General features: G+C 39.0%; 1 protein-coding gene and 1 pseudogene across 1 annotated transcript in view; one reads left to right on the top strand and one right to left on the bottom strand.

Moving 5' to 3' along the window:
- The window catches only part of ZNF280C (zinc finger protein 280C), a 48,919-nt gene extending 40,707 nt beyond the window's left edge, over positions 1 to 8,212 (bottom strand). The window contains exon 1 of the mRNA XM_037511945.2: positions 8,068 to 8,212. The gene's annotated coding sequence lies outside the window, so the exon portion shown is untranslated. The remainder of the gene's footprint in view (positions 1 to 8,067) is intronic.
- A 128-nt stretch (positions 8,213 to 8,340) lies between these two features.
- Positions 8,341 to 12,086, top strand: LOC119246464 (40S ribosomal protein S23-like; annotated as a pseudogene).
- The last annotated feature ends 845 nt before the right edge of the window (positions 12,087 to 12,931 follow it).

The raw sequence follows: 12,931 nt of genomic DNA, 5'->3' as shown, positions 1-12,931 counted from the left end.
TTTCTACTTTTTCCAATTCAAAATTATGTAAGCTGAACTAGATGATAAAGAGAAAAAGTACTTTAACTCCAGAAGAAGTAAGAATCTCTAGTGAATTCTGTACTTTAAGTAATTTTCCTGAGTTCTGAGGTTTCACTCTTCAAATCTCTTTAACTCAATTTGACTAGTTATCGTCTGTCCCTAAACTATAATTGAGGCAAAAATATGTCAAGTACATAAATACAAGACTATTTTCGCTTAACATTAAGGACCTACTAACAACACAAAATATTTTTTAAGAGTACACAGGTATATGTGCATAGCCTGTGAGACTTAAGTAGAACACATCTAATAAATGACCATATAAAATATCTATTGGCAAAATATCCTAAAATTAATATTTACTGTATAAGTAGTCTATATAAACAACTAACATCCACTGCCTTGGATTAAAGAGGTGGGTTTTGAGGCCTACAGCAGTCACCAAAGAGCCTCAATTGGTACATTTATAAACACTGAATATTAGTTGTAAGTCCTCAGATGCTATAACTGTGCTATCTAAAGCTGTGCTATCCAATAAGGTAGTTAAGTTCCCTAAAACTATCACCACAAAAATACTCTCAAATCATCACTTTAGAGTGTTGGTGGCAACACAAAGAATGCGATGGGAGATTAAGTCATCTGTTAAAGAAATAGAATCTCCAGCAAGACATGCAGTGAGGATCTTAGAGGTACTATAATGGCAACTCCAGAAAGTCTCTACCTTCTGCAAGTCAGATTTGTCACTAAAATTGGCAGAAGAGGAAAGAACTCTCTACTTCAAGTATTGTCATGTAGAGATACTATGCCTGTTTATGCTTTTCCTTTGAAGGGAAAAATAAATTCCAAGTAACTCACTAATAAAAGACCTTTTAGAATACAACTCACCCAGTTTTGGGGGACTAGCTGGGTAAATGTAATTACTATTTTAATATTTTTTGGTTTCAGTTTTTCTATATCTAAGATCCAACTCCTTATGAGTTCATTCTACAAAAATTAAGAAGAAAATTAATGGATATCATATCATGCCCACTAGGATGGTTGTAATAAAAAAATGAGCAATAACAAGTGTTGGCAAGGATTTGGAGAAACCCTCAGGGCCTCCCTGGTGGTGCAGGTGGTTGAGTGCCTCACTGTGAAGCTGTCCACAGCCTCAGCAGCATGGGTTCGATCCTGGCCGGCTGGCAAGAATCACACATAGCGTGGCAGACCTCTCCTGTGGCGCCCGCTGCTCCCCTCAGCAGTGTATTTTGTCAGTCTGCCTGTTCTGTTTCCTGCTCTGTCTCTGGTGAATCCTCTCACCCTCCCGCATATCTGGTCTGTACCCCGGATCTTGCATAAATAAATAAATAAATCTTTAAAAAAGAAAGAAAGAAATTGAAACCCTCATACACTGGTGGGAATATGATATGGTGCAGACACTGGAAAATATTTGGGCAGGTTCTCTCTTAGTAAGGGATCATTGAAAATATATGTCCACACAAAAACTTGAACATGAATGTTGTAGTGGTTGCTTAGGGCTAAGAGGGTTGGGGGGGAAGGGGAAGTTCCTTCCAATGTGCATAGAGTTTCTTTAGCAGATAATGAAAATATTCAAAAATTGTGGTGACGGTTGTACAACTCTGCGAATATACTAAACCATTGAATTTTGCACATCAAATAGTTCAATTATATGTTGTGTTAACTGTATCTCAATAAAGCTTTTAAGAAAATAAGTTGATAAGGTATAAGGCTGGAATGATAGAACAAACTCTACGTACATGTAGAAATTACTTAAGGAGTCAACAAAGATAGCAAAGTCATAATATTCTGGGGTAGAGAGAAAGACAGAGAAGACAGGGTAAGAAGACATTCACAATCTGATGATACCACTTAAACACCTGAAGCTAGTCATGCTTGCAGCAAATTCATTACCAAGACTTTTCAGTTATGAGACAAAATAGTTGCTCACTTCTGTTTTAATCTACTTTGAGTTTGGTTTCTGATACTTGCATTCAAGAGTAATGATACACTCACATTTTTCAAAATAAGAGACCTCTGGGGAAAACAGATATATTCCAGATGGTGCAAAAGAGCTCTGAAACAATACAATTCTATATTTAGTTTTGCTATCCAAAAAAAAAAAAAAATAAGCATATTCTTGGGAATCATCTAGATGATTACCTTATATCAAAGCTCAGTCACATAATTTTAGTATTCATGTTTTTAAATTGTGATCTGATTGACAAATAACATTAGTTTCAGGTATACAATATAACAATTTGATATATGCACACATATGTATATACCTGGTGTCAAATAGATATACATATATCTAACATTTCACTTAGCATAATGCCATCAAGGTCCATACTTGTCACAAATGGCAGGATTTCCTTATTTTTATGGCTGAATAATATCCCACTATAAGTACACACACACTTTTTAATCCATTCATCCAGTGATGAATGGCTGTTTTCATAGCTCGACTATTCTAAGTACTGCTGCAATAAACATGGGGGTGCATATATCTTTTTGAGTTAGTGTTTTCATTTACTTTGAAGACCCACAAGTGAAATTGCTGGATTATAACGGCACTCATGTTTTTTGTCTATTTATTACTGCATTGTCTAGTACTATCACTTTTACTGCTGCAGGTTAATAATGAAAAAGCAAAAGAGAATCTGGATGATGCATCTGCACTAAATGAAGGGCAAATGACAATACAGTTAGCTACAAAAATGAAGGTATTAAAAGAAACTCAAATAGAAAAAAATCTTGCTATTGTTTAGACAGGAATGAATTATAGGTATGAAAAACAAAAGCAGGCAGTAACTTTTTTCATAAAAATATATTATTCATTTGGTGTATTAAAGTTGATTCAAATGGCATTGATTTTGTAGTTCTGTTTAATTATTTTGTTTTATGGTGTGTAACATTTTAAATAGGAGAGTGTTTGTGAAAATGTTTTTCTTATAACAGAAATTCTTATACAGTACTCAAATCCAAGAAACACTGGATTATACCTTGGTTATTTAGATCATTTCTTTAAAAAAAAAGATTTATTTATGCATACAAAAGCTGGGGTACAGTCCAGAGATGCGGGGGGTGTGTGTGTGAGAGAGAGGACTCACCAGAGATAGCGTGGGGAGCAGAACAGGCAGACTGACTGAAATACACTGCTGAGGGGAGCAGCAGTCAAGACAGGAGAGGTCTGCTGTGCCATGTGGGTTTCTCCCTGGCTGGCCAGAGACCGAACTTGCGCTGCAGAGCCTGGGATTGCTTCATACTGAGGTGTTTAACTCCCTGCGAAACCAGGGAGGCCCTCTTTAGATCATTTCACTGGCACTTAAACAATTTAAACTTCCAAGCCAGAATTTGGGGAACAAATCACAAATAATTTGAAAACATGGGCTCATCCACTTTTTATTTGCCCAAGAAGTTTTTTAAGTTGTAGGAAGTATTTTTTTTTTTTTAAGCCTGAACAAAGTTCAGGTAAATTTATTTATTTATTTTTAAAGATTTATTTTTTATTTATACAAGAACCGGGGTACAGGCCAGATGCACGGGAGGGTGAGAGGATTCACCAGAGACAGAGTGGGAAACAGAACAGGCAGACTGACAAAACACTGATGCGGGGAGCAGTGGACGAGACAGGAGAGGTCTGCTCGCCATGTGGGTTGCTCTGAGGCTGGTGGGGATAAAACCGGCTCTGCTGAGGCTGTGGACAGCTTCACAGTGAGGCGCTCAACCACCTGCGCCACCAGGGGAGGCCCAGGTAAATTTATTTTTAAAGCCCCCGCAGGTACTTTAATAACGTTATAATTTCCCCCCTGGTTTTATTTAGGTTTTCATCTTCTGTCTCTGTTGATTTTCATACTTCATTTATTTATAGGAAATAGCTAGCTAACGCTAAGTTTTTGAGTTAATTAGCATAATTCATTGCAAAGATTGCCTATTCTTTACAACATTTTATTTTACTTTAGTTCGTGGGATGGGGCACTATAATAAAACTGTACTTTCTGTAAAGTAGCTTTTATATCATATTCAGGGTAAAGAATTTATCTATAAGAGTATGCTTTTTTTTTTAAGATTTATTTATCTATGCATACAAGAGCTGGGGTACAGGCCAGAGATGCAGGGCGTGAGAGGATTCACCAGAGACAGAGTGGGAAACAGAACAAGCAGATTGACTAAAACACACTGCTGAGGGGAGCAGCGGGCAAGACAGGAGAGGTCCGCCTCGCCATGTGGGTTGCTCCCTGGCCGGCCCAGCTGGGGGATTGAACTCATGCTGCAGAGGCTGTGGATTGTTTAACATTGCGGTGCTTAACCCCTTGTGACACCAGGAAGGACCCCTATAAGAGTATGCTTTCATCGTAATTCATGTGTAAAAGATATAACCTGGATAAAAGACTAATGCATAATTCACCTTTCAAACCCAAATTATGTGATAAATATTTTGTTTCATAAGAAATTATATAGTTGCTAATTCCCAAAGTAACCCCAGGAAATATGTATTATCAATAAAGTAATCTTTTATGAAGATGAATTAAACAAAATGGTTCAGTCCAAGTCTTGATAGGAATTGCATTGAAATTGTACAATGCTTTGGATAAGGTGTCCATTTTAACAATGTTCATTCTTATAGGATTTTCTGTTAATTACAATTTTTATTTTAATTTTTAAAAAGATTTATTTATTTATGTATATAAGGGAGTGTACCTTGATAAGGAAAATTTTTGCATTTCTTTAGAAATGAATCAAACGTAGAAGAAAGCATAGACAGGAGATTAATTCCCACCGAATTAATTCATCTTTTATAGGAATAAAAATCGTCCACTAAGAATGTCAAATCAAAAGGTACAATGATGGGAACACTGAACACAAGGGCTAAATAACAGATTGGGAACAAATAGGTATTGAATCTGCCATTTTCTGGTTGCCAAACCTATAGGATGTTTAATCAGTCCCTTTGAGTTTTAGGTTTTTTTCTTTGACTATAAAATGAAACAGTAATGCAGTAAGTAACACTTTCCTGGCAACACTATTTGGAAGACTACAGAACGTGAAAAATTATTGTACAGTGTTATCATTTTACTCAATGGAAACAATACAAGTTGATGAGTACAAATACTAAAAAGATTAAAAAACTCTAGTTCATGTTAAGAACTGTTAAAATATTGTCACATATGAAGTACACCAGGTCACTAATTCTCAAACTTTTTGGTTTCAGGGCCTCTTCTCATTTTTAAAACTTACTGAGGATCCCAATGCACTTTTCTTTTATATGCAATATAGATACTGATACTTACCATAGTAGAATTTAAATTGAGAAAACATTAAATAGGCATTAACTTAAATGGATAGTAATAAATCCATTATATGTTAGTATAAATATTTTAAATGAAAATAACTTTCCTAAAACAAAATATTTAATGAGTGACACTGATTTACATCTTTGCAAATGTCTTTAATGTCTGTCTTAATAAAAATAAAGTTGGATTCTTTTATTGGCCTGAAATGCAATTTTTATTTTTCTAAGTACATTGAAAGAAATAAAGCATGTCTAAATCCTTACTAAATATTTGATAAAGTTGCTTTCACTTTCTTTATTCATATGTAAATTATTTGTAAACGACAAAATTGATTTCAACTATAAAAAATAAAGTAAAACAAAAATGGTCCATTGGGCCTATAAAATATAACTATTTTTCTTGATGTAGATTTAATAAACATATCCCTTAAAAGAAAACTGCTTTGCAGAGGATGAATCAAAAAAATCTAAACATACATTTTAAATACAAATTACTAAGTAGGGCCTCCCCTGGTGGCGCAGCTGTTGAGCGCTGGGTTGTGAGGCTGCCCGCAGCCTCTGCAGCACCAGTTCGATTCCTGGCCACCGGGGCGAGGGTCCCACAAAAAACAAACAAACAAAAAAACAAATTACTAAGTAAAACAAGTCTTTCTGAGTCATTATTTAAGACAAGCTGAGCAAAAATCAAGTATTTTCAGGCCCCTTCCTGAAGCATAGAAACAAAAAAATTTCAGGGTTATAAATTTTAATTAGTGAGCATGTCAAATATTTCTGATCCTTGAAAAGTTACTTTTGATATAAGTTCTCAATATAAATTTCCAATATTTCATGTCACTAGAATCACGGATTAATTTCTATTTATAAAAATTGGTACTTATTTAGGTTTTTCTCCTGTCCACTTAGTGTAGCAACAAGTAATTCTGGTATGGCTACAAATGTCTTCTTGTATAATGAAAACAAATGGGAAAAAGAAGGTACAGAATTATATATCCTTTTCCTTTCTTCTTCTACTAAAAAACGTTCATGTTGTGTAGTAAAAAGATGGGCTGAAAAAATGAAAGTGGACTAAGGAATTGAACTGGGGGAAATGGGTTGAACAGAGGAAGTTAAGATTTAGAGCCCTTCAACACCAGAACTTTCTTCAATGGTATTTTCTTCAACTTTTCAGCATGCTTGGAAATAATAACTAAAATGCTGAAAAGATGTTAAGTCTAAAAAATATAAAGGAAAAAAGAAAACTATTTCTTAAAATTTTAGGTGCGGTTTTTTTTTTTTTTTTTGCTTAATCTCCCAGACCACCTCACTCCCATAAAAAGTGGGGAATGTACGGAATTGAGCATTGGGTGGAGTCAGAAGACCTAGGTTCAAGAACTGGTTGTATCACTTCCTAGCCACATGATGGCTGTAGTCTTTGAGTCTACTTCCTCACCGTCTAAACTGGTCTATGAACACCTATAACCCACCTCAAAAGGGCTGATATCAAAAATATACAGAAATGCAAGGCACTTATAGTGGAATCCGTACCCACGTTAAAGCGTCCCTAACTGAATTATAAGCAGACCAGTGCCTTCACAGGCTCAGTAAAGCTTCCACTTAACGAGACAGTTTGACTTTTCACAGTAACCCCAAAAGCAGGACAGGGTATCTCACAAATGCTAACAGGACACTTCTGTAGTTTAAAAGTATTGGTAGGTTTCAATTTGATGCTTAATGGCACTAAAAAACATTAAAACTCACAGCCTAAACCTGGAAACCAAAATAAAAAGCATAATTTAAGTTCAGATGTATTAAAAAGCTAAAAAAAATCTTTGCAAACAAAGAGAATCTCTTGGATGAGGGTCCCCCATGCTTGCAAAACCTGGTTCACTTGACATTTTCCTCTTTGATTTCTGTTTATAAAAGCATTAAAACTTGAGGTAAGAGGAACTCCCCCCTTGCTTAGAGAAGGCTAAAACCTCAGGAGGAGATAAAAATTTTCCTTCTCGTTAAGGAAAACCTGAAAAGCAAACTTAAAAAAAAAATGTGTCTCCAACTCCACTGTTTCTCCTCAGGGCTCTTCTCCTCTAGACAATAACGGAACAGAGCTTGATTTCCCAGACACACGAGCGAAGTCCTTTGGCAAGAACAAGGGTTGTGAGCACTGAATGACCAGTAACTTGGGTGGGGGAAACCTGACCAGAAGGCGGGATCCAAGGGGACCTAAATGCAGAAAGTTCGGGGCCATCAGCGGTCTCCTGTCCTCTGACTGAAAAAGATTTGGGGGTGGGCGGGTCTCCCCAAACATCGGCATCAAATGTACAAAAGACCAAAGGGAGTTGCCTCCAGAAAGAAAAGCTCAAACCAGGCTAGGGACTGAGAAACACAGGCCTCGGGAAGCGAGGGCAGCGGTTACGGCGGCGGCGGGGCAGTGACGGCCGCGGGGCCGCAACGACGGCGGCGACGGCCCGGGGCCGCGGCCTCGGGGGCGCTAACCAAGCCGCGGAGCGGCCAGCTACCTTGCCCCGATCCCTCCCCCGCCGGGGTAGGCGCAAGATGGTGGCCCACCCGCCACTGCGCCTTCAAGCCCATCCCCTCCCCCGCTCCTCGGGCGAGTCCCGAAAACGCGCACGGGTCTCCCGACCCTCGCTCGCTGCCCTGGGCGTTAGGCTGCCGTAACCGCCCCCGCGGCGGCCCTCACAGCCGGGAGGCCCAGGCCGCGCGGGCGAGCCACTACACGCTTCCTTGCCGCGCAGTCCAGGGAGGGGGACACTTACCGCGAGCCGAGCAGATCGGCCTGACTGGGACGCGAGAGAGGAGGAGAAAGAGGAGGAGCGCGAAAACACTAGGCGGCGGCGACTACAACTGCGCCGGCCTCAGCGACTCCCAGCGCGGAATGAGCGCCTCAGATTAGGGCAGAAGTATATAACCACGCGCGCGCTGCCTCATGGGTAGCGCCAGCTTCGCTCACCGTCCATCCCTCCCCCCCCCCCCAGCTCTCCGCACATCCGGGTTTCTCTTCTAACTGACCGCGGAGGGCGGGCGCGGACATGTGCGCAACCTTAAGCGTCCTCGAAGACACCCCGCTTCGGTTCGGGGCCAGGGGTCACCGGCCGAAGCCCCCCGGCCGGGGCCGTTACCTGACGAGCCCACTGTCCAATCCGAGTGACAATCGCGAAACAGGGGCTTCACGGCGCCTCTGAGCACATGGAAACGGGTATTCACGTGCCCCCTCAAAACATGCCCCCCCCGCCCGTATTGCAACACCAATTTTTAAACAAATACTGTTTAAAAGAAAATACTGTAGCAGGGAGGTGAAAATAACAAACCGGATGACTAAAAGGAATAAAGGTCAAGGTATTTAGATAATCTGTTGATTTCTCTACATTTGTTTTAACTGCATCTTTTTATTGTTCCTAATTCTGACATATAGATGTCTCTAATAACCAAACTGTGAAGAAAAAAAATACATTTGCAAGAAAAACATAAAGATAACTGCACAAACATTTTCTAAACATTGGGTTCTGAATGGTTTGTAAACAAAGTTTCCTCTCCCAATTATCTTCACAAGGTCAATGAAATGAGTGGGCCACTTGTCAAGCATTGCCCAGATTTAAAATCAAATCTCGCCTCACTAGTTCCTTAATACATGTTACGTCAGCCAGTAATTGAATTTTACCAGTTCTTCCTATTTGGGTTAGTTTTTTTTTTTTTTTTCTTCTCATCTACAGTGCCCTTTGATACTGGCCCTGAAAGTAAGTTTTACAAGAAAAGGTAGAGAATAATCAAACTAACAAACATGGAAAGTTAAAAGTTCCAAAACCTTGGAGCAGTCAGAGATTTCCCCCCACTTCAAACTAATAAAGTCCAGTGCCTTCAACTTTGTTGTGAGTGGGAAATTTAAAATTTGAAAATCTGTAAGCCCTGTGGGGGAGTTTTTCCTCAATCCCACCCCCTAGAGACCATAAAGGCCCTATATACTCCTTAGCCTTTCTCTCTAAAGCCATCCCTCATCTATATTGATCCTCCTGTTTCATTTGGGGGTTCCCTGAGTACTGAAATTTCTCTCAAATTCCCGTGGTATATAGACTGTCAGAGCCTCCACATCCTCACTATAATTAGGAGTAGGGAGGATCAATCTGTCTCAGGGGGATGACCAGAAAACATTTATAACCAAAATTCAAATCCAATTTGCTGTTTTTATGGAAAATACAATGGCCAAGAAAACTCTGGTTAGCAAATTTTCTCTCGAGAAAATGTACACAAGAAGTCAAATTAGAATACAATGGATGGCTGGTGAGAATAGAATCAGTATGTGGGAAATTGTTTGGATGATTTCACTACTCAATCCAAAGAATTCCCCAGGCTTCTAGAAAACCACTCTCTTAGTTCTCTAACTTATCACAAGTACTTTTTTTTTCTTTTAGGATTGCCATTAAATAAGAATTTGCTATTGTATTACATTTCTTGGCAAGTTTTTCATTGAAATAAATTTACATAAAATTTCACCATTTTAAAGTGTACAATGCAGTGGTTTCTAATATCTTAACAATATTGTGTAACCATCACCACTATAAAATTACAGAACATTTCTATCAACCCCCAAAAAATCTTTAATCAACTTTGTGTCTCTACAAATTTGCCTTTTTTGAATATAGCATATACAATTGACTCTTGAACAACATGGGTTTGAATTATGTGGCTCTATTTACATGTGGATTTTCTTATAAACAGATGGTGTAAGCCTATGGTATTGATAAATACAGTAAAGTACTGGAAATGTATTTTCTCTTTCTGGTTACTTCTATGGTTACTTTATTGCAAGAATACAGTATACAATGTAACATACAAAATGTTAACTGTTACCAGTAAGGCTTCTAGTCAGCAGAGGGCCCATTTCCTTGTTGGTAGATGGCAGTCTTCTGGATGTGCTCTCATATGGTGGAAGAGACCTGAGAACCCTCTGGGGTCTCTTTTATATGGGTACTAATCCCATTCATGAGGGCTGCACCTTCATTACCTAATCTCCTCCCAAAGGCCCCACCTCCTAATATCATCCCTTTGGGGTTTAGGATTTAAACCTATGAATTGGGGGGGGGGGGAAGGGCATAAATATCCCCTGTTTCTGTTCATGACAGAAACATAGATGCACAGATCAACTGACAAAATGTGTGGGATAAATTACTAAAGATATGTGATTCCAGTAAACGGCACAGAGGTGTTATTTGCACTACTGCTGTAACTTTGGTGTGTCTAAAATATTTCCAAAAGGTAGGTCTTAAGTTCCCTACTTAAAAGTGATTCTAGGTGCTGTTTCTTTCACTTCGGCCTTGAGCACCTGCAGGGTGGGTGAGCACAGAGGTCTTCGCACTGCCAGGAGCTCAGAAGCCACCAGCGCAGTCTCTCAACCCTGAGACGGCCTCATCGTCTACTGCTGTGCTGGTCCGCAGCACAGTGAGATCGGAAGTGGCACGATAAACAGTACAAGAAAGCCTACTTAGGCGCTGCCCTAAAGGCCATTCCTTTGGTGGGGCTGTGCACGCAAAGGGAATTGTGCTGGGAAAAGTGGGAGTCAAAGCCAAACAGCCAAATTCTGTAACCTGCAAGCATGTCAGAGCTCAGCTGAACAAGAAAGGAGGGGTCGTAGGGGGTGCCCGGCTGAATGGATGGAGGTGCTAACTGTGTGTGGGGAGGTGGGGTGGGGGAAGGTGGTGGGGAGGATGGGGTGGTAGGGGGGATGAGAGAGGGGGTGCAGTGGTGGGCGGGGGGGGGGCGGGGAGGGTAATCACAGTCTTTGTACCCTATGATGGTTGTCTGAATTTTATTGAGGAAAATGACGAAGTTCTGGTTGCTGGATTTGGTAGCAAAGGTCATGCTGTTGGTGACATTCCTGGCGCCTACTTTAAAGTTGGCAAGTAGCCGATGTATCTCTTCAGGCCTTATGCAAAGGCAAGAAGGAAAGACCAAGATGGTAAGTTTAGACGGTGAAAACACGGTAGCAGTTAATTTTCACATGGCAAAAAAAAGATGATTCTGAATTAACAATAGTAAATTGATATTTGGTGTTAAAATAGACAGATTACTGTGCCATTTTAGTATCTGCTATAGCTTTATGTATTTATTTCCCCCCTATTTTTATGCCTATGCTTTGTTAATTTCAAGGTATAACACTTTTCAATGAACTAGGAAAAAAAGATGAATTTCCTAATATTCACAGTTGAATTATTCATAACCAACTGAATTGTGTTTTATAAGTCTACAATGTTTCTAGAAAAATTCAAAACCTTTAGTCAATTTCATATAGATGCATAAAATATTTTTGTTGACATTACACGTATCAAGAAGCTATTATTTTACAGTTTTGAATTGGTTCTTAATGTATTTTTTCTTATTAAAGAAATACAGGATCTTTAGAGAATAATTTTGTCATATAGGAAAGTTTAAAACAGACAAAAAATGCATAATGCAACCACCCAGAGGCAACCGTTAGTTAAATTTTATTTCCTTGAATTCTTACTCTTTTCTCTATTTTTACACAGTGAAGGTTATATAGTATATACAAATTTGCATTCTGCCTTTCCCGTTACTGTTACAAATATTTAAATGCTCATTTTTTTCATCACAATTTTTCAGGCTCTTTATTGCCAAGAATCCTTGGATTTACCAAATAACAATTATTCACATTTTTTGTATCTGCAGCAAATATCTTAGCCTGAACCAAGGGAGACAGAGCCTCAGCAAATTTGAGAACCAGCACCTGTTCAGGAGGTACAACGTCAGGACATTGAGAGTGTGAGGTGATGCTTAAGTGTTAAAATTAATTTAATTCATTTATTACAGTGTCTTTAGTGAACCTCAGTATCAGAAGACTACTGAGAGTTTATACCTAAATCACCTACATTACCACCTCATGGATACCTTTATACATTGTGCTGAGTTTGTCTATACAATAGTCCTTTTGGACTCAAATTACCCATTTTCCTCTACTAAGAAGAGCCAATGAACAGTTGAGATTCTATTTCTATATAAGAGGGGCTTAAGCAATACTAGTCTGAAGTAGGGTTTAGAAGTTGTGTTCTACAAAAGAATGAGAAATGGTCAGTTGTCTACACCAATGGAGGGGTGCAGTTGGGGGGACTAATCGACAGGTTGATGGAAATTACAAAAATTAAATATCACCCCACCCTAAGTTATCTTTTGGGCACTGAGTGTGTGAGTCCATATTTCATGCTCAGAAAGGATGGTCCCTTCATAACAGGATGCTGGGATGCAGCAAGTACCTGAATAGAAAAGCAGGATAAGAAAACTAGAAAAGCAGGATAAGAAAACTCAGTGTCTCCTGAGTCATGTTACATTTCCTTTGAATAGAACTCCTATAGATGTATATTCAAATGAAAATTTAAAAAGATTCTGAACTCAAGTAGAAAAATATGTTAGCGTTGCATGTATTTTTGGATACCCTTGATTCCATTTTCCTCCACTGGTTAGAAAATAATTCTAAGCAAAATGGTGAAATTATGAAAGAAGATTCTCTGATACTCATCTTCCTTCCTCTTCTATTGCCAACACACACAAGTATCTTGGAAATTCATGATGCACCTTGTGGGCTTATGGACCCTCCCCCGCCCCCAGCTCCTTCCA

Source organism: Talpa occidentalis, unplaced genomic scaffold (genome assembly GCF_014898055.3).
Source record: "Talpa occidentalis isolate TD23 unplaced genomic scaffold, MPIMG_talOcc4v2.1 talOcc4.15, whole genome shotgun sequence".
NCBI lineage: Eukaryota > Metazoa > Chordata > Mammalia > Eulipotyphla > Talpidae > Talpa > Talpa occidentalis.
Note: the sequence above shows the minus strand (reverse complement) of the source record. Positions and strands in the feature narration are given on the sequence as shown.